The sequence below is a fragment of the Oryctolagus cuniculus genome, chromosome 4 (assembly GCF_051225735.1).
Source record: "Oryctolagus cuniculus isolate XC-2025 breed Fujian yellow rabbit chromosome 4, ASM5122573v1, whole genome shotgun sequence".
Taxonomy (NCBI): Eukaryota; Metazoa; Chordata; class Mammalia; order Lagomorpha; family Leporidae; genus Oryctolagus; species Oryctolagus cuniculus.
In genome coordinates, this window is record NC_142870.1 from 134,273,267 (window position 1) to 134,293,298 (window position 20,032).

Here is a 20,032-nt window from a genome sequence, read left to right on the forward strand (position 1 = left end):
TACTTTTTTAATACACAACGGAGAGTTATTAAACGGCTTCTTGGTGAAGCGAGCATGGCTTCCGCAATCATCAAAAATTGATATGTACCGCTAGTAAAGTAATTATGCGCCATCCTGAGGATAAGGGAGCCGGCAATTGTTAATCCACTTGCACACCCGTTGACTTGCAGCATCAAGCTGCAAATAGCTTAATTAAGTCATACACGTGGACTATAACCATATTGCTCCATTGCATTATGCACACTATATCTCAATTTATTGGGACAATTAATGCCGGAGACCCACCTCAGGCAGAAACGTCATCCCTGCCCCCCAACGTCCAACTTGCTTTCGATTGATGCTGTCCAAGCTGGAAAGTCAAGAACAAGGGAGGGTTCACAGAGAAGGATGATGGGTTGGGAGTGGGGGCGAGATTTGTCCTGTGCAAAGTGTAGGGGCCCAATGAATGGTCCAAATAGATTGTCTCCAAAACCAAGGGGAAGCTTGTGCTACAGACAGAGCGATTTGGTCATGTATATAAATGGGCAGAATCCCCATAGTTTAATTCAAATTGTAAAGTGCAAAGCAAAGCCTGTTCATTGATCATAAGACATTTTCCACCGCCTGTCATGGCAAGTTTTTAAATCAGCTCTACCCTACACACACGTGTCAGCCACCGGCAGTTTGGTTTCCTGTATTTCAGACTAGAGTAGCCTTAGGGTTAAATCTACACGATTTTGCTCGGTTTGCAAACGACCAAGGCATAAACTTCTGTCCAGCAAATCCTCTCTACCCCTCCCCTGACTTAGGTGCTGCCGGTGGAGGCAGAAGTCTCTGCAGTCACCTAGGGGTGGGTGGTAGAGGGGTCACCTGCACCCAAAGCCGGCAGCAGTCGACTCTAGCTTCTCTGGCAGGTGCCAGAGTTAGTGTACCAGCGCCTGGGTTGGGGTCTTGGAAGATGCCCGGTACTTGTACCACTTCTAACTTGGGGGTTAGACAGGGTTCTATCTTGAGAGTGGGGCACCAAGTGCCCTGAAAGTCGTTGTAGAGGTCCAGGTGAACAAATACTCCCAGGAAGTCTGGGTCTCATGAACCTCTCAGAGGGGCCGGAGGTCAGGAATCGTCCAATTCAGACGTCCAATACAAGGACGCGGGGGTGGGGAGGGGACGAACTTCCAGCGGCTGTCAAAGGACTTCTACTCCATGCCACCATGCGCCTTCGTTGCGGACCGGTCCCTACTCTTCTAGATTTTTAGCTCGTTTGTGCAAAACGGGGATATTGATTTTGGAACTGTATTTCGGAAGTGTGTCTTGGGTTCCAAGCTGCTGCTGGGCCTCCTTCTTCTAGAGGCTAGGAACAGTTGCAATGACCATCTCCACCCCATCCGCGCTGCTCCCCCCAGCGGAAAAGAGATTTCCTCCCGGCATCCTCTGCTGAAGCGCCCCAGCGCGGGAAGCCAGGGTGGACGAAGGTGGAGGGCGCGGGCGCGCAATTAGGTGTGCTCAGCAGCCTGGCGCCCTTGGTTGGCTTCCCGCTCTGAAATTATGTACTTTGATTCCTCATACTACAAATGTGTACATCTCGCCTTTTTCGGAAGGTCTTCTCCAGCCTAGCTTTGGGGGCTTCTTCTAGTGCCTGGGCATCTTTGTCCGACCAGCCTAGGGATACCTCGGGCCTTCGAAAGCCTTGTGAAGTCCCGCGCAGGGAAAGGAGAGGCATGTCCAAGGGCCCGACTGGGACCGAGTGATGCGGTCAAGGAGAGCCCTCCCAGCCTGTGAGTTCGATCCCAGAGTGGTGCAGGTCTTGTAGGGTTCCTGGGGTCCGAGCCTGGACACTTTAGGATCTTCAGAGCCGAAAGATGAGGGGGTAGGTGCAGGAAACGGCTCGTTAGGAGCTTGTGTTTGGTGGTACCATAGCGGCAAAACCTGTCAGCATTTGGAACGAAACAATAACAGCGACACGACCTATCGTGGAATACTGTGCCCTTTCTTGAGGCGCTTTGCCCCCGTAGTTTTACTTAAAACAAGCAAGTAAACAAACCACCACAACAAAAAACCCTCCATTTGAAACAGAGTCTACTTTTGTACCCATTTTCCAGATGGAAAAACAGAGGGTTAGAAAAGCGATCAAAGATTTTGCTCAGTCTTGAAGCAGCGGGGCAGGGACTAGGAGAAGCGCGCGGCCAGGGCTCTTCTTTCCTGCCAGCCCCGCGGTGAGGCGGCTGGGGTTCAGAAAACCCGGATCAGCTGTTGCCTCCCCTCCCTTCGCAGCAGGTTTCTGGCAGCCAGGACGTTCCCTGGGCTAACCCCTCGCTCTCCCGACCTCTCTGCCCCACCCCCACGCTACTGGCCGTTGTGTGGAGCCTAGTTCGTCCGTGTAGGGAGTTGCAGTCAAGGCAGAGGTCCATCGAGGGCGAGGGGAGCTGGAGGTGGCAGTCAAACCCATACACCTACATCCAGTCAGGCCTGGCGCTAAAGGATGGGATCCCGCGAGGCTGGGGACGCCCCCGTCCACCTACCCGGGAAGGGCCCCGGGGCTGAGTCCAGCCTTCCATCGGACTTGCAAAGTACACCTTCAATACCTCCACCTCGTGGCACCCTCCTGTTTTTCCTGCTTGCTCAGCATCTGACACCACAAACATCCTCAAATAGGGTGTACATTAATTTCCCACCCCTCCATTCCAAAGTCAGGGGAGCCTCTGTGTGTGTGACCCGGTTTGCCCATAATAAAGTTGCAGAGCCGGAAAGAGCCGATAACTTCGCCGCTTTGCGGTTGTGGTGGCGGGGTGGGGATGGAGAGGGGATCCGCGAGGGCACAAGGTGGAAAGGTGACCCAAACCCTTCTGGTTTCCAAGGGTGTTTGCAGTGGTAGGAGGAAGATTGCTTGGGTTGAACACCAAGAGTATTTGTGCTTGTAAATTCAAAAGCCTCGGCCGCCCCAGAAGCTGAATTTGAACCTAGGACCCGATGGTGTCGTGGGATGCGCCGCCTCCCGCCCCGGAGTTAGCTACAAAGTTTAACTCTACAATCGAAACGTGACTTCTGCAATTTCCAAAACGGGATCTCACCAGCGTCTCCCGGGGTGGGGAAGCGGGATGGAAGCCCCAAAGTGAAGTGGGGGGGTGGGGTGAGGGGAAGAGCGGGGAAATCAATTGGGGGGAAAAATACACGCGGGATTAAATAAACTAAGAGGCTCAGTGGGCGGAATTCTGGATCTGGGTTTTGAAACAGAGAGGGTCCCTCTACCTTTGGCCATCTGGCTGTTTTAAGCTCTGCCCCATGCTGTATGATTTTAGCTGAAAATCTCTTCCGTTGCAGCTTTGCTTTTATTGAATTCATCAAAAGCAAACTTTCCCTGAGTTTTTTTTTTTTTTTTTTTTTTAAGAAGGCTAAAATAATACGCCGACCACTGTGACATTCTACGCGCCCAGGCCATTTTTCATAACGCCGCGGATCCGCTTTTGTGCCTCTGAGGCGGCTAAACAGATGAATAACGAGCAAAGTCTCCCGAAAGTAAGCTAGCAGCTTTTCTCAGCTCGAAAAAAGTTAACTGAAATGAGAGGTGCATGTAAAATCCCCACGCCCGAAGATGGGGGCCACACTTTTATGACTCTGAAGGACAACGATGTCTTTTAAAAAGCAACTAACTCTCCACACCCGCACACACACACGGTCACACACACACTAGCGCACTTGCTCACACAAACCACACAAACTTTGTGCCTGTGAAGCTGCCCAGGTGGTGTTTAGAGAATTTTGGTAAAGAAAGAAGTAAGAAGTATCTGAGGCAGATTCTAGATGGCGAGATACGAGAAGGGCGAAACAGGTTTTATTTTCTTTCTGTTTTAGAATTTTTTTTCTCTTCTTTTTCTGTAGCCGCAGCTAGTTTGATAGTTGTTTTCTGACAAGAGGGAAGAAAAGGCTGCAGCACTAAAGGAAGAAACAAAGTGTTAAAAGGATTCTCAAATGTAGTATTGTGGCAGGTCGGGGTAAGTTACGTTTTCTTCTGTTTTCTCTTTGGTTTTGGAACTCAGTGAAAATGCACTTTGGGAAGAGTTTTCCTGTTGTTTTTAGAGACGGGAAAGTGACTCCAAGCTACCTCCCGGAGCGACTGCCTCCTGCGACTTTGGCTTGGCGAGCGTTGTACGGGGAGGTGTTTTCTCCTCGAACCCCGACAGTACCGTGCCCGAGGCCCGCAAGCCGTGAGTGGCCGCGGTTGGCACAGCCGCGCCCGGGCCACAGAGGCAACAAGTCGTGGACTCTCTCGCCCCAGGCGAGCGCTGAGCGGCGCCGCGCCGCAGCTGAGCCCGTGGCTCGCTGGACTCTCAGGAATGAATTTTGCACGTGTAAACGGCTTGGTTGTGGACGCGCACAGCTGCGACTCACAGGTTTAACAGGGGAAAAAACTCTTCCCTCGAATGGACGATTTGGAAAAACTCAGCCATTGGTTCTCGCCAGATGATTATTGATGCAAAGCAAACCCTATGGGTTGGAGCTTGCGCGCGTTTGTTTAACCCCCCAAAAATTCAGCTTCCGTGTTGCTCAAGTTGACATCCACTCGAAATCGTTTGTGTTGTTTTTTTTTTTTTTCCCCCCGAGGGCTGAGAAAATAACCAGGCGTGATCTGTGGGAGATAGTGTAGACACGTTAGGGCGGGAGACGTATTTTACCGGAAAGCGGTGTCTTGTGTTCGCAGAGAGCAGGGAAAGTGGCCCCAGAGGAACTCAAACTGCGGCTCCCAGTGAGCGCAAACACGCATTTGCAAAGACGTGCGCTATAAATGCGCTGTAGTATGCACTTTCTTGTCACTAACCTGCGACTTTAGGACTCGGTTCTTACGTTTGAGTAATATTTTTTGGTCTGCTGTTTATTGGGCGCGTGGTCTTACATTTAATTACTTAAAACAACGACCTGCAAAAGTCTGCTGCAAGCCAAGTTTTATAGTTATGATTATTAGCTCTCCTCTACCTAGAAATGTGGAAATAACACGCCTAGCGCCAGACTGGGCAGAGATGATCCAGTTGCGGCAAACACGTCTTTGCCAGTGGAAGAAGCCGCGAGAAATTGACTAGGGAATCGGTCCGAGGCGATTTTGCTCTGGAGCAGGAGCGACTCCAGCGCCTGGGTCTGGCGGGGCGAGCATATAAAATGCAACTTTTGCCCCATTGGTTCGCTAGGTGAATTAGCACATACTGGGACTGAACAGTCCTTGACCTTTGCCTTTATGTTTGCGCAAATGTTTGCCTAAAACACAATCGGCCTTGACAAGGGAGCATGCTACCGTGTGACACTGCCTATTCACCAGATAGATGTTCCCTGCCACACACGACCCGGAGCAGCCTTTTAAATAGCTTAGGTATTTGTACAAACCGTATAAATTAATGTCGGATGATTGCTAGTTGCTGGTTAAATAGGAGACCATTTAGATGTGAGATACACATCTCTCTCTGGCCTTTTTTTCTTCCTAAAAAGTGGGTAAGATGATGAAAAACAAAACTGATAGTGAAAGAAAGTTTACGTTTGTGGGAGTCAGCAGTTTCTTGTTTCATCAGTTGGGCGCATGAGTGTGGTTCCCTTGTAGATGACTTTTGCACGAAGATGGGGGTGGGTGAAGGTAAAGGAAGGGTGGAGCAAAGTGAGAGAGACTAATGCTTATCATAATTGGCAACGGAAAGGTTTGGGATGCGAGGCTGAAACTCCCAGAGGACTGACTGCTTCTGGGGGCCAGTCAGCAGGTTCTCAGTGCCCTGGAAACCTCTTGGGACTTTTGGGATGCTTTGCTGATTCCCTAGCTTGATGGTTCTGAACAGTTTCCTTCAAAAAATCCAAATACTTATGGAAGAGGAGGAAAACACATAGAAGTCTAAACTTGTTTCATACCCTCTTTTTAAAACCGCACACTGCAGACATGAAATGATTTGAAGGAATGAGTTGCCTTTCCCTGAACTTTGACATAGAAAAAAAAAAAAAAAAAGAACTTTCCTTTGCTGTGTTTCCTAGCTGGGTTCAGAATTTTCCACATTCCTCTCATTACTGGCAAAATGACAAAACCTCACCAATTTCCAGGGTTCAATTTCCAGGGCATATAGGACTGCGGAGACCGGAACAAAAACGAAGAAAAACAAGGGCCTTTCAGTATTTCCTTAGAGAGTGTCTTTTGGGAGAGAGGAGTGTTTACCTCCTTCATCTCAAGGGGACACAGCTGACCAGGGCAGCACCAACTCCTGCCCCAGCCTGGGAATGCAGACTTGAACGCATGAGAGCCAGCAAGGTCTTTCGCGGGTTTCTTTTAACAGACATCAGGTAGTGATGAGGGTGGGTCACCAGTTCTCCATTGGAAGCCCTGGCTTTTACTTTCTGGGCAGCATTTACCTTCTTTTTCTTGGGTGATGTGTTCAGATTAGGAATGTTTGTTTAAGAAAAGCAAGGTTTTCTATCAAATTTAGGTGCAGCACAAATGTAGCAGAAAGGTAAAAACAACAATAGTAAAATGCAAAAACAACACAACCCAACATTTAAGAACAGGTATCAGGAGACAATGGTAAACCTGAGTGATAGAGAAGAAAATTAAGGAGCCCACTTTCATTTCCCAATAATCCTCCACAACAATTTCTTAGCCAATGGATCAGAGTTGTTAGTTCACCCTTATTGTTTAATTAAAATGCAGCAGGTCCAAACCACTTAAAAATTGGTTTTTTTGTGTGTGTATGGTGGAAGACAGCATGGGTAGTAGCTTGTGTGTTTTGGCTTTAAATGTAGAAATGCAAGCAACTAAATATGCATAGAAATTGGATTTGAGTTATCAGGAAGGTTATTTGTCCATTTTATTAAGTGTATAATCATATTAACTGCTTTTAAAAATTGTTTTAAAGTAAAATGTGGGTCTCTCTTTCTCTCTCTCCCACTCCCCATTTCCACCATTCCTTCCTGATCTTTTAGAGAATTTAGAAATCAAAGATACAGGAAAGATTCTTCAAGGCTCTACTCTGATATATTCTAAAGCGATACGGAGAAAATAAGGCAGCAATGTGTTTCAAGCCCTTTCTTGTAGCTGTGCTTGTGATGGATAACATTTGTTCAGGGTTATGGGTGAACCAGGACCTGCAATCCACAGTTCATGGCAATCAACACAAGTAACTTAAGTTTAAATCTAATTGTTCTAAAAATCAGCTTATGAATTCAAGAAATTTCCAGATTTTCTTAGGTTGAAATAATTTTAATAAACCATATCAAGTTAGAAAAACATCTCCAAATTATATAAAATGAATTTCATGTACAGCCTAGCTATCAACAGTTCAAATACTTAGTTAATTCATTTATTTATTCAATCAGTCACTCAAATTGAAGGTGAGAGATGATCAGTTCCATGAATTGCTGACAGACTTCTGGAATTTGTACATATTTCTAGCCAAAGCTAAAATACCATTATTCATTTAGTAATTTATTGATACAAATGAATACACAGAACAATTACGAGAACTGTTTTTATTCAAATAAATAATCCAACTTTAATGGGGAAGAAACTAGGAAACTGTTTTAATCATTTTTTGGAAATAAGTGAACATTGACAGTAATGTATTTTCCTCAGAAGAAAAAAGAAGAAAGGGCAAAAGCACAAATTTATAGACATATTTGGAAAATTAAGGTAACTGATATAGAAGTTGACTCTGCTGAAAATTCATTTGCATATAAAACTAATGTTCCTAAAAGGTAAAGTGATTGTATTTACAAGACACAGAAACTACAAAATCTGTTAGATGATGCTATACAGTATGTTAGCCTCTTTAATAATAATTTTCTTACTATCTTGATTATAAAATATTCCTGTATAATCTGTAAAGTTTTTATATTTTACTCCATGGTAAAATTGAAGTGAAGACATAGAGTTAGATTTCAGGACTTGGAGTAATGGGACAGGGCAGCCTAGACCTCACTCCCATTCTATTTTCTCAAAAGTAGTTTCCCTCTAATTTCTGTAGACACAGATTATAGTGTTCTAATAATCCTCAACACCTGTATACTAGTGAATTCTACACGAAAACCTTGAAATGGTTTGGAGGCATGTGAATTTAACTATCAGTTACTGAATTTGAGTTGGACTAGCCCAGATATGCCACTGAGAAGTGCTGTGTTTATGCACATGAATAGCTAGCACGTATAGAATTGGGGGTCTGAGAACAGCCATCCACTGATGGATGATGACAGTTGGTTTTCTAGGTGCTGAGACAGAGAGCTCATCTCACCTCTGTTTTCATTCACAATCTCTGACCAAATAAGCTGTGCTCTGATTTCCAATGCCTATTGCATCCACTATCAGGCCCTAATTACCTGCTCCTGGCAAACAGAATGCAGAGGCTGGGGCAATACTGTCCAGGGATTAGATTCTAGAGGGCATTTGGATTGGATTCCTGGCCAAGCATCATCCAGGAAGTGAAATTTATTATTTCCGTGCGTAGAAACTGTTCCTACTGATAGTCTTGGAATATCTCAGACTTTGTGATGTATGGGCCCCAATCTTAATCCCTTTTTATGAAAAATTATTAATCCAGAGTTAAGGAAGGGGGAGGGAACAGTGCAGGGCCAAGGGCTCTTGAGAGGTGTAAGAACCACAACTCTACCTGACATTTCAGGAGCCCCTTAATTTGCCAACAGGGCATAGCCAGGTGCCTGCACTAATCAGTCACTCTGCGAAGTTGATCCCCACAGGGAGTGAGAGCTTGGCAGGTACCTCGAGGAGGGCTGGGGGCTCAGTCTGGTTTATCTGAAAGCAGGCTGGTGGGGAGCAAGGAGCTTTAAGTAGGGTTTTCTAGGCTCCTGCTCTTCTGCTCAAACGCAGCAGATCCCTGTTTGCTTTGCCTTTACCGCCTCTCTGCAACAGTGTGAGAGAACCTCTGAGCTCGCTCTCTCCCCTCCCGTCACCTTCTCCCACTCCCTAGTACAGCTTCACATCCCCTCATCTTCTCCATTCCTCTCAGTCCTTCACAACACCTGCCTCTCTCTCTCCTGCTGCTCATCCTCCACTCCTACAGAACCCCACGGATTCCTCTTCACTTCCCTCACTCCTCTCATCCCCTTTTCCACCCCCTACTTCTTCAGCCTCCCACCCTTTCACATTCCCATGCACCACAGACTTCCTCGCCTTCTCACACCCTCACACCCATCCTGCCTCCCCCTGCCTTCATACTTCTCACGGAACTCCTGGTATTCCTTTGCCCCAGCATTCACATACACTAGATTTACATTCTCCCTCAGGGCCCCCAGTCCCAGACTCCTGTTCTCACTGAGACACATATGCCATGCCCTATCTGCCTTCCTCTGGATGGTTCTGGAGCTCCTCTCCCTGTTTTGGACAACCTAGTCCTCAAATGCCTTTCCCTCTGACTCTTCTTCCTTCCCTGTATATCCGAGCATTAGCATCGCCTCCTTCCCCAATTCTGGACTTCTCTTTGGAGAAGAGAACATGGCTACCTCCCCTCCACTTTTTTTTTTTTTTCACCCACAGGGGTTCATAAGCTGGTACTCTTACTTGGCTGCTATGATCCCAGCCCGCAGTTGCAGAGAGCTTCTCCTTATCTCTTCTTCCAGATTTGTCTCCAGGCTTCAGGAACACAAACTCCTGAGTCTAAAATTTCCACCAGCAGGGTGAGTTGGGGATCCTTCAATCTACTGATTCTTTTACTTAATAAGTTTCAACATCACCAAAAGTCTGTTAAAAGCAAGCAAAACAAATCGAACATAACCAGAGATGGCTGGGTCCCATCCCCAGAGTTTCTGAGATTTTGTATTTCTAATAAGTTCCCAGGTGATGCTGAAGCTGCTGCTCTGGGACCACATGCTGAGGCCATCCAAGCAATGCCAACAGAGGAACCATCCAACGGTGCAATTTAGACACATAACAAGCCCCAAAGAACTCCAGAAATTTGAGAGAATCACGCTAGCTTAGTGCCTTGAACACTGCCTAGAACAGTACCTTGAAAACTGCCCAAACAAGCAGACGCTTTGAAAGTATGGAAGGTTTAATTACTCAGATAGAAACTGACCAAATCATTTCTGAGTTTAAGGCTTCTCCTTAACCTCAGAGAGAAAAGGAGGAGGAAAGAAAGCTTTTCCTAAGTCTGTGCTCACTATTTTTAATGGTGTTAGGAATTATGAGAGGCAGCTGGACTTTGGGTCACCAAAATTGCTGGTCACTCTGGATAGGTTTAGTGTTCATGAGTATTAGGGTGTGTGTGTGTGTGTGTGTGTGTGTGTATGAAAGAGAGAGAGGGGAGAGAGAGAGAGAGAGAGAGAGAGAGAGAGAGAGAGTTTGCTGTCTACTCTGCCTGCTCTGTTTTGGCTTTATTCTAAATGGACAGGAGAAATCAGGCCCCACAAATCTACCTTTTCTAGCCTAGGTAGTGGTTACTATGGTTGCTTCCTGCCCCTTTCCATGTGGAAGCCTCACATATCTCTTCCTTCAGATAACCCCGAGGGCTAAAATGTGGCCCAGAAACTTTTGACTAGTTCACATTTTCCATTTTCAGTTGTCTAGTGAATAAAACTGCAAGAGTAAATGCATATAAACAGACAAACATAGGAATGAAAGTGTCAGGTTCCTCAGATTGAACTTTCCCAGTGTGCATGTGTGGTGCCTAGGGCACTCATATCCAGAGAGAGAACACATACTAAAAGCAGTCCTTTTGCTAGACAAAGTCAATTTTTAAATGAGTTTACTTGAAAGTATACATCCCAAATCCTGACCACTTAAGCCAACACATAAACACTTTTGTATCCCAAATGATTGTGTCAACAACTTTCAATGTCATTTTTGGTAGGTACCTGACTTTGGTGATTAGGAACAGGGATTAAGGTTCTGAGATCTTTTCAAGGGTTCGAATCACTTTTCCAAGTTCACAAATCCCTCTCAACAATTCCACATACTAGATTTTTCCTCTTCTCTCTTCATACCTCATGCAATTATGCTGTTGTAATATGTATTAGGAAAAGCACAACTGCATTAAAATATTTCTTACAATGCTATTATTAAAAACAGCCAGAATATTCTAACACATAGCTTTTCTCCCTGGTTTGGAAAGAAATATTTATATTTCATCTTGCCATGTGTCTTTCTGCTATCATGTGCTGTAACCTTTGTTATCTTTACATTATAAAAGCAACCAAATTGTCCAAATTTTTAAGGTTTGTCAGGTTGATTTTGCTTTCCTTTCTTTTACTTTACAACCTCTTTCTATTATTTTCTATTTTAGATCAAATAGGAACTTTTGTTCAAGGCTATTTTAATATGGCAAATGGGGAGGCTACTAAATGAATTAGAAACTTAATGATGAATACAAATTGAGTAAATTTTTGAAACAAAAATCTATTTCTAACTAATCTGAACTTGAGGCAAATATGATACGAACCTGAGTTTTCCAAATAGAACATTGAATGGCACAAAATGGGTCTCTAAAAGAATTATCTTTATATTAGTGCCAGACATATCCTGTTCAGTGACTATTGCTGTTGTATTTAAAAGGACATTTTCTAAAGACATCTTCTGAGTCTCTAAAGGTTGAGGACCTTATACAATATTGTTGGTTTTGGGAAAATGTCTCAGATATATTTTGGGTAAGAATTGGTCTCACATGGAGTATATATTGTGGTAAATGACATCTGACCATAATGAAAATACTAATGTTACTGTCACATTGGAAAAAGGTAGTTGAATTTATTAGCTGTTTACTTAGGCATTTTCCCCAACCTTGTAACATCCTTTAATGCAAAGTGTGGCTGTTCCTTCTGGCTTGATTGATAGGTATGAACCACTGCCTCCAGGCTGGGTAAACCCCCGCTCTTGCCCCCTAGCGGAGGGTTTGGCAGCGCAGCTGAAGCAGCAACCACCAGCGATCACCTGCTGTGTGCCAAGTACTGTGGTGGTGAGTGAGGCCTCGCCAGAACGGGGTAGGATCCAGTGTCACCCTTGGACTCTGTAAAACGACTTAAGCCTGAGCAGGCATTCTAGCTCTGGATCCGTGTGGTTCCTCACCTGCAGGCTTCATCAGAACCCTACCTCGTGCAACTTGCACTTGGAGCTTGACTGGAGGCAACTCTGACCACCAGAAACTCCAAACTGCTCGGTTTGGGAGGGAGACGCTTGCTGCCCCTTGGCAGGCCTGGTTATAATTTGCGTCTTCTTGTATAGAGCTGTCCAATTTGACCTGTAGCTACAACCAATCCTGGATCAGCATTGTCAGACCTCGGTTCTCCAGCACTCTGTTTGAAGAGCCCCATTTTGTGCAGTGGCAGTCACAACAAAACCCAACTTTCCTCTGTGACTTTGTTCTTTTGATTTTTAATAGATCAAAGACGAGGCGGGAGGAAGGAAAAGCAAGGGAGGGGGGAAAGAGAGGAGGGGTAAGGATTGTTGTCGTGTCAAGATGCATCGCCCATTTGAGGCCACTAGCCCTATTAGAAGGGAAAAGTGCACGGAAAAGGGCGAGAAACCTGCACTTGGCGGGGTATTGTTTGGGGGATTCGAGCTGCGGCCACCGCCGCCGCCATACAGTAACGTCGCCATGGCAACGCAACCTGCTGCTGCCGCCGCCAAAGTTGAAGGCGCTTGAAAGGGCTTGAAGAGACCAGAATCAGCAAACCCTATTTCTGTTCCCCGAGAACAACGGGGAGAAAATGAGACTGGAAAAGAAAGGAGGAAAAGAGGGTGGTGGCGGTGGGGAGACAGAGAGAGGGAGAGAGGGAGAGAGGGAGAGAGGGAGAGAGAAGGAGAGAGGGAGAGGGAGAGAGAGGGAGAGAGGGAGAGAGAGAATATTTGAATGAATGAGAGGGAGGAAGAGAAGAGAGAATATGAGTGAGAAGGAGGGGTAAGGCTGAGAGAAACCCCACCCCAAGCCTATGAATGCTGGCATTGTCCCTTCTTTTCTGAATCTGATTTACCATATCATAACCCCCAGGAAGAAGAAAACATCAATATCCCGAGGGAATGGAGATGTTTCTATGGAAAACCTAGGAATTTTAGTCCATAACAGATCTGGTGTAAAAAAATCAAAGAGATCAAAGGCAGCGCTCCCTGGAGTATAGATGCGTCTCTGAATTAAAGATGGACGATGCAGACTACAAAGTACTTTTTTCTTCTTTATTCAGTCTTCTGTTTCCATTTCAAGGGAGGCGCTGGCCTCGTCATATCTGAACTACACCACCATTTCGAACAATGTCATGAAGGGGATAAAAGAGGGGCTGGGGGCGCCCAGAGCTCGGCTTCCTCTGCCCCAGTCAGGTTTCCCAACCATCTTCTCCAGCGTTCTCAGTGATGGCGTGGCCCGGCCCTACTCATAAGAAGGAGTTCCCGGGAAGCCCCACCCCTCACCTCAAGTCTGTAGGGACACTTAGGAAAAGGGAGATCCACGGAAATCTGGGGAGAAGCAGTGGTCTTAGGCTGTCTTTTCGCCAGACCAAATTAAGCTTGGGACAATATTAAAGACTGCCCAGCAGTGCTCCGGGCCCAGGAGTGGACTGGCAAGGCTGGGGGCACCCTTGGTGGTAGTGGTGGGAACCTGGGGACAGTCCCAAGAGTGGTCTTCGCAGATGTGGGCTCCTGGAAGTTCTTCCAAGAGAGAGGCCTCAAAAGGGGGACACATTCCTGGAGAGCGGGGAAGCATCTCCTTGCACGTCTAAGAAACAAACTCTGGTTTCTAGGTACTCTGGAAAGAAAGACTCACTTCCACATCCAGGGCAAAGTTTTTTTTTTTAATATTTTTATTTTAATCTCACCACTTCTGGCTGGTAATATGGCGATCTAGTAACTGTTACTCTTTTATTTATTTATTTTTAAAGTCAAATTGAGAAGCTAGGGATCAGGATTCTCAAGTCAGTGAAGAGGCAAGGAAAGTAGCCGTCTGGCAGCAGCCTCTCAGCGAGCGTGTACTCCACGTGGCCAGACAATTCCGTGGCCTCGCCAAGTGTATGCGTGCCAGCGTGGGCGTCGGCCGCCCCCGCAGGCTCGCGCGGCTGCTTTGGGGCTGCTTCCAGACCTTGCTTGTGGCCGGGAAATTAAAACAATAAATTTTCACAAGGGGGAGACTGTCCGCTTCCTGCGGAAAGACGAGAAGATCCTCCAGGCTGGCCCGGACCTGCGTGCGTGCAGAGAGCCGGCGCTCTAGAGGGCACGGGCCTTTGCCCTGCTCGTTGCCCCTTCCATTTTCCCAAAGCCAACGTCAGCGGATGAATATTCGAGAAGTCAATTAAGTTGTTTGCAAACACGCGCGGGCCTGCACGGCCGACGGAAGGGAGAAAGCCGGTTCCCAGGGTGGAATCAGCATCTGCAGCGGCCGCGAGCCGCCCCGGGGTCAGGCCCGACACTAAGTAAACAGCGCCGCAGCCGAGGGGCTCCTTTGTAGCGGCCGCAGCTGTCCGGCCGCCCTTTGTCCGGCCTGGGCTGAGGACCCGGGCGCTGCCCCGGCGCCAACTCTGTGCACAAAAAAATACCGGGGCCGGCTGCACGCATGGCCGCCCCCAGACCGCCAGGCCTTCTTTTTCTGCCTCCTCTTCATCAGCCCGAACTCTCCAGACACTTTTTTTTTTTGGTTGAAGCAACAAAGCGCGGTGTAAAAAAATGTCAGAACCCGGGGTGGGGGGGAAGGGAGGGGCGACGGGAGAAAGACCCCCACCCACCCCTCTTGCCAGTAATGGGGGTGGGGAGAACAGCGGCACAGGATAAAATAATAGGAGGCTGCAAATCGAAATAAAACCCAAAGCAGGAATGATCTCGTTTAACAGAGGATGTTTTTTGTGCTCCTCAGCTGTCTGTCTTGGAAAAGTTGGCGAGTCTTGTTGGGTGACAGGCAGTGTTTTTCCTCAGCCGCAGGGTCGAGGGCGCACTCCCGCGCCCCTACAGAAGCTCCCCAAGGAATCAGCCTCCAGGGCGTTCCCCAGAGGCCCGCGTTTCTCTTACGGCTGAAACTTGAAATTCCACCTACGTCTCGCCAGCCCCCTTTCCCCTCTAGGTCTTCCCGCACCAGTGCCGAGCGCTCTGCTAGCACCGGGGCGGGGCAGCGGGGAAGGCGGGGCCCCGACTTTCAGGCGGGTTTGGTCAGGCTCCGACTCTCTCTCTTTCTCCAAAAGCCCCAGTGACTTCCACCCACACGACCGAACTGGGACTAGGTGGGGTGAAATTCATAGAGTAGCTAGCAGGTGATGGGGTGCTGCGAAGGATCCCCAAAGGAGGCTTCGCACAGCTTCCAGATCCGTACACACTCTTCGGACCTGGATCTCCCACTTCGGGAGGGCTCTGCCTGTCGCACTTCTTGGAAGTCTGGCCGGAACGCTAAGTCCCTGGAGGCTTGACCTAGGTGGCCGGGGCTGACCCTTCAGGTCCTAGCTAAGCCCAAGCCGACAGAGCGATTCACATACTTTCAGTCCCTTCGACGCAGAGCTGTGCCCAAGTAATGGCACCTAACAGACCCATCGCTTACTCTTCTCCTTGCTCCGGAAGGAGTTGCTCTTCCCTTGGCGTTTGGCTCCAATTCCCTCATTCCCTCATGACAGAATAAAATTCTTAAGTTTCATTTAGATCCAAAATGCTTTGCCAGACTTCGGAGAATAAAATCATTCGTCTGGTTTAGGTGATTTGTGATTGGCTTTATTCATCGACATTGGAAAGACGGCGGTAAAAATCATAACAAAATTTTGAAACGCTATCAGGGTATTGCTGCTAAAAAAAAAAAAAACAAAACTCAAACAAACAAAAAACCAAAATCCATAGATGCTAATTGCGACTGAAGGATTTCAGGGACCCAAGCTCCTACCACCTCTCCATCAATGATCAAGAAGTAGGATTTAAAGACAAAAAAATATTCGAGAGAATAGCAGAGGTTGAAGCAAGGGCCGGGGTTTTAAGTAGCACTAGGGGAGGAAGCTTTAAGGCCCCAGCGCATCAAAGCTTAATTGTCAAAGTTTAATTAACATGAAGATGGATGAATTTTAAGCATTCTGACAGAGGCTCTGATTGCATGCCTGCGTGTGTATGTGAGTTGCACGAAGGATGGGGGAACCACAAACCAGCTACCGACAGGGAAGTCAGTTTTCCTGCTTCCGGTACCAGAAAAGCTGTAGGAATTACAAGGAAACTCTTGAATGCTCGCGGGATGCTCGGGTTCTTGGCCGGCTGGGGAGGGGATGTGGCAAGCGCGCTTTTCTTGTCAGTCGGTGCAGACTCCCCGTGGGCAGGGTACAAGGGGAGCATGGTCAGGTGTGCAGAAGCTTTGCGCCAGCCCTCTTTCCAAAACATTTATCCGCGAATTTCAGAGCCCTTTGTTTTATGTTTTTAGTTTGGTGAGGCGTTTGCCGAGGACAAATCCGATGGCAAATCGTTCCTCGGGCGGTGGTCCAAATTCCTGGAAGAGCCTGCGCCCGGGGGCGCGCCTGGCAGAAAAGCTTGGGATTGGAAGCCGCGCAGGCAGCTCAGCCTCAATTTTCCAAACGTTTCCCTCATCCTCTTTGGGTTGGAAGCTGGCCTGCCCTGCCCGCGGCGCTCCCCTACGAGCTGGAAAGGATGTGGGGAAATATTGGGTAACTTTGCCACATCTCCAACAAATAAACAGGGTAATTAAAATGACGCAGATGCTGGTGTTGGACTTCGCAGTTTCTATGATCATTCAAGGCAGCGACTTAAAAGAAAAACTTAATTAAGTCTAATGATGGACCTTTTCTTTTCGTGAATGGATGGCGAGTTAAACCAATTAGACACATTCATCTGATTCTTTCCATCAAGTTTCTATAGACAACAGGATATGTTCTCAACGCAGCGCAAAAACTCACACAATCGTAATGGCTTAGAGTCTGGGCAGGTGGGGGAGGTGGCGCGTTCGGGTTAAGAAAAAGTGTTTCCTCCGTGGAGGCGGATGACTGGGGGAGGGGGCAGGCGTGTCCATTTTCGAATTTTCCTAGAGCAGCACGGGTCCGCTTCCCTTCCAAATTCTTTTCCACAAACTTCGCTAGAAGTCTACGAATCTTGTTAAGTCCCTCTGTGTGATCAGCATTTCTGTTTGGCAAAACAGAATTTTTGGCTCAGAAAAGCGTCTGGAAAAGCCTGAGATTAAGAACCCAGCTAATGGAAATCAATAATATCAGTTCTTATGCACACCCCTCAGAATCTCCTGCGCAGGCCTGAAGTGTTTCCAACGGCCCAGATCCGGTGGGGGTCGGGAAAATGCGAGCTGCTGGGAAAGGTAAAGATACAGGAACCTCCGCCCTCAGGCACTAAGGGCGCCCGGCTACCTGGTCCCACGAGGGCCGGCTGCCCCGTGCCTGAAAGTCTACCCACACCACGTTGGAGCAGCGCACCCTCAGCCTGCCCTTGACAGCTGCAAAAGTTAAACTTCTGAGGAGTATTCCGATGGTCTAGGTCGTGGCAGCCCTCCCTTCAGATGGGAGTTTTATCTGTTGGTTCAGGGTTGGTGCGTCTACTGTTTGAATATGAACTTTTTTTTCCAACATCATAGAAGTTAAGGTTAGTGCTCAAGATTTCGGGGAAGATAGGATTCTATGTGCTGGCTTGCCACTTAAAACAGCCACAGATTTTTCAACAAGTGAAAGAGAATGGAATGTGGCTACCAGGCTGCTCCTAATATCTAATACACATCCCCTAATGTCTAACCACAGGTATACTATTAATGTAAATGTATGTTCACACAACACATGATTTTATTATCTAATACACATCAATGTGTTTGCTGCACAGTGACATATGTTTTCACTTGTACTATGAGTATGCAAAATGATACATGTACCTTTATTAGGTGGTACATGCTATGCATAAGAATATATATGCATACATATACATAAGAATATACATAAGAATATATATGCAAAATATATTGGGTGTGTATTATTTATTAGATAATACATACTAGCACATGTATTTGTATTTAGAGTGTGAATTTATAATTTTGGATGATGCTGAATGCAATCTTTTGTGCTCCATGCTTAGCTGACGGAGACAACAATGGGCACCTTTGTCTTGGTAACACCATTTCTAATCACTTCTCTTGATCATTTCTGTACCAGCTTACTACTGCTACATAAATAAGAAAATCACAAAAAAGATAAACAAACAAAACACTCCTAGCTTCCCCTCTATGGGGGGGTGGACCTCAAAGCTGGTTTCTGTTCTGAGCTTGAATGGGCATCCAAGCTCAGCAAGGCAACTTTCCAGGGCCAAACTCCAAGCTGTTGGAGATTCTGAGACGATAGGCAATAAGACCTGATCAGAAAGACTGATTCAGACCTACTCCTGGCCACCAGAATATATGATAGCTAAATAGGGGGAATAAAATTTAGGCTGAGGGAGGGCATTTAGACTAACAGGTATGTGAGTGTAGTCCTGAATGATTTTTTTTCTCCCCTTGAATGAGAATCTATGACAGCAGATTGGGGATGAGGAATGAGTAGTAGAGAAGAAAGTTGGAAAGGTTTCCACTTGTAAGAGAACAAACTTTTTGAATTCTCCATGCAGATGGTGCAAATCTGCCTGTAATTATTTTTTAGCTCATCTGGGAGCTGCTCTCCAAGCGAAGCCCAAAGTAAATAAACAGACTCCTCCTCTCTTAAAGTCCTGCCTTTAAAGGGAACACCGTCGGCTTAATTACGCTTGAATTATGCAAGAAGCTCCACGGAAGATGGAACTTTAGACAAATAATTGGGCCATTGTGCGCGACCGGCCGGCCCCGCGCTGCCTCCCTCCCCTTTCCATCACTACGTACTCCGAAGGCGGCGGGCTCTCAGACACCTGAAAACCGCCGCCGGGGGCCCGCGCCGGAGACTCCTGCCTCATTAACCTACTCTTCCACCCGGTGGATGTCAGGAGTTTCCAAAAGGGCTGGGGAAGAAAGGACGGACATTCAAGGTTCCCCCTTTCCATCCCCTCCCACCACTACCCCGCCCATCGAAGCATAATTCGTTTGCCAAGTTTTGTAGTTGTCATTCCTTGAAAGCGCTTGCACAGGCAAAAACTTGAGCTGTCCAGGGAATTGCTTGGCAAAGCTTCTGGGGCCATCAGCGGAGCCTCGAGGACCCGGGAGGCTTTGGAAAATGAGTGCCATGTGTGTATTTCAATAGTGATACAGTAAATCATCACGATCAAACAGGTTTTCAAAGTTTGAGAATAACTGGGAAAATGTGAACACCCTCATAATCCCTAGTTAGATAATTAGATTAATTTTCCGAACGAGAATACAATTAAATTTATCTCGGATGTCATTTCCTAAGTAGCAAAAAATGAGGAATTTTAACCACACATAATGCAATTATATATGATGTTCCACTCACAGATGGATTCCTCTTTGAAAACCAAATAATTTATTTCCATTTACTTAATTTGGCAGGGCTAAATTTTTCAGGATTAATAGTCAAATATTTAGATCGTGTTCTCTGGGGAAAAATGTATTTTCTGCCAGTCCTCAAGAATTCATTTGGAAGCTCTGTAATAAAATAATGAAATAACATGCTATTGTCTCATTAAATCTCTTCTTGAATATCTTCTCACTTTGGCAAAATTCACAATATACTGTTACCTATGTGAAGGTAATTTTAGAAAGGACTTTATGGCTTTCTAATCTGTAGAAGTGAAGGGTTGAATGAACTTATCATTAGAACAAAAAACTGAGTCTTGGAAGATTGTTAGAAAATACATTCTTTAAAATATATAGACACATTACTATACAGTTAGTTGGTCCCCTCCAGCTTAAAAAAAAACCTCACCGGACACTAGCTAAAGGTGAACACAAACATTTATCCAGAGGACTTTTGTATATTTATTTATTCATGGAGCCCAAGACAATCAGTGCCTTTTTTTTTTCTTAAACATATACAGAAATGGGGTAAAGGGATGGCAGAAGTAGAGTGCTTCTGAAGTGAGCCCCTGAGAAATAAGTTCCTGAGTGGTGGTTTCTTCAGGAAAGGTGGTTATTACCACACCAAAGTTTTAGTGAAAATACTCAAAATGTCTTGAATACTGGGTTATGAATCCCAAAATGAATAATACCCTACATTTTTCCATGAACAT

General features: G+C 46.4%; 1 long non-coding RNA gene across 1 annotated transcript in view; it reads left to right on the forward strand.

Annotated features, from left to right (window-relative positions):
- Nucleotides 1-3,638: 3,638 nt before the first annotated feature.
- LOC127482870 (uncharacterized) overlaps nucleotides 3,639-20,032 on the forward strand; it is a 265,120-nt gene continuing 248,726 nt past the window's right edge. The window contains exon 1 of the long non-coding RNA XR_011388174.2: nucleotides 3,639-3,968. This is a non-coding gene — a long non-coding RNA (uncharacterized LOC127482870). The remainder of the gene's footprint in view (nucleotides 3,969-20,032) is intronic.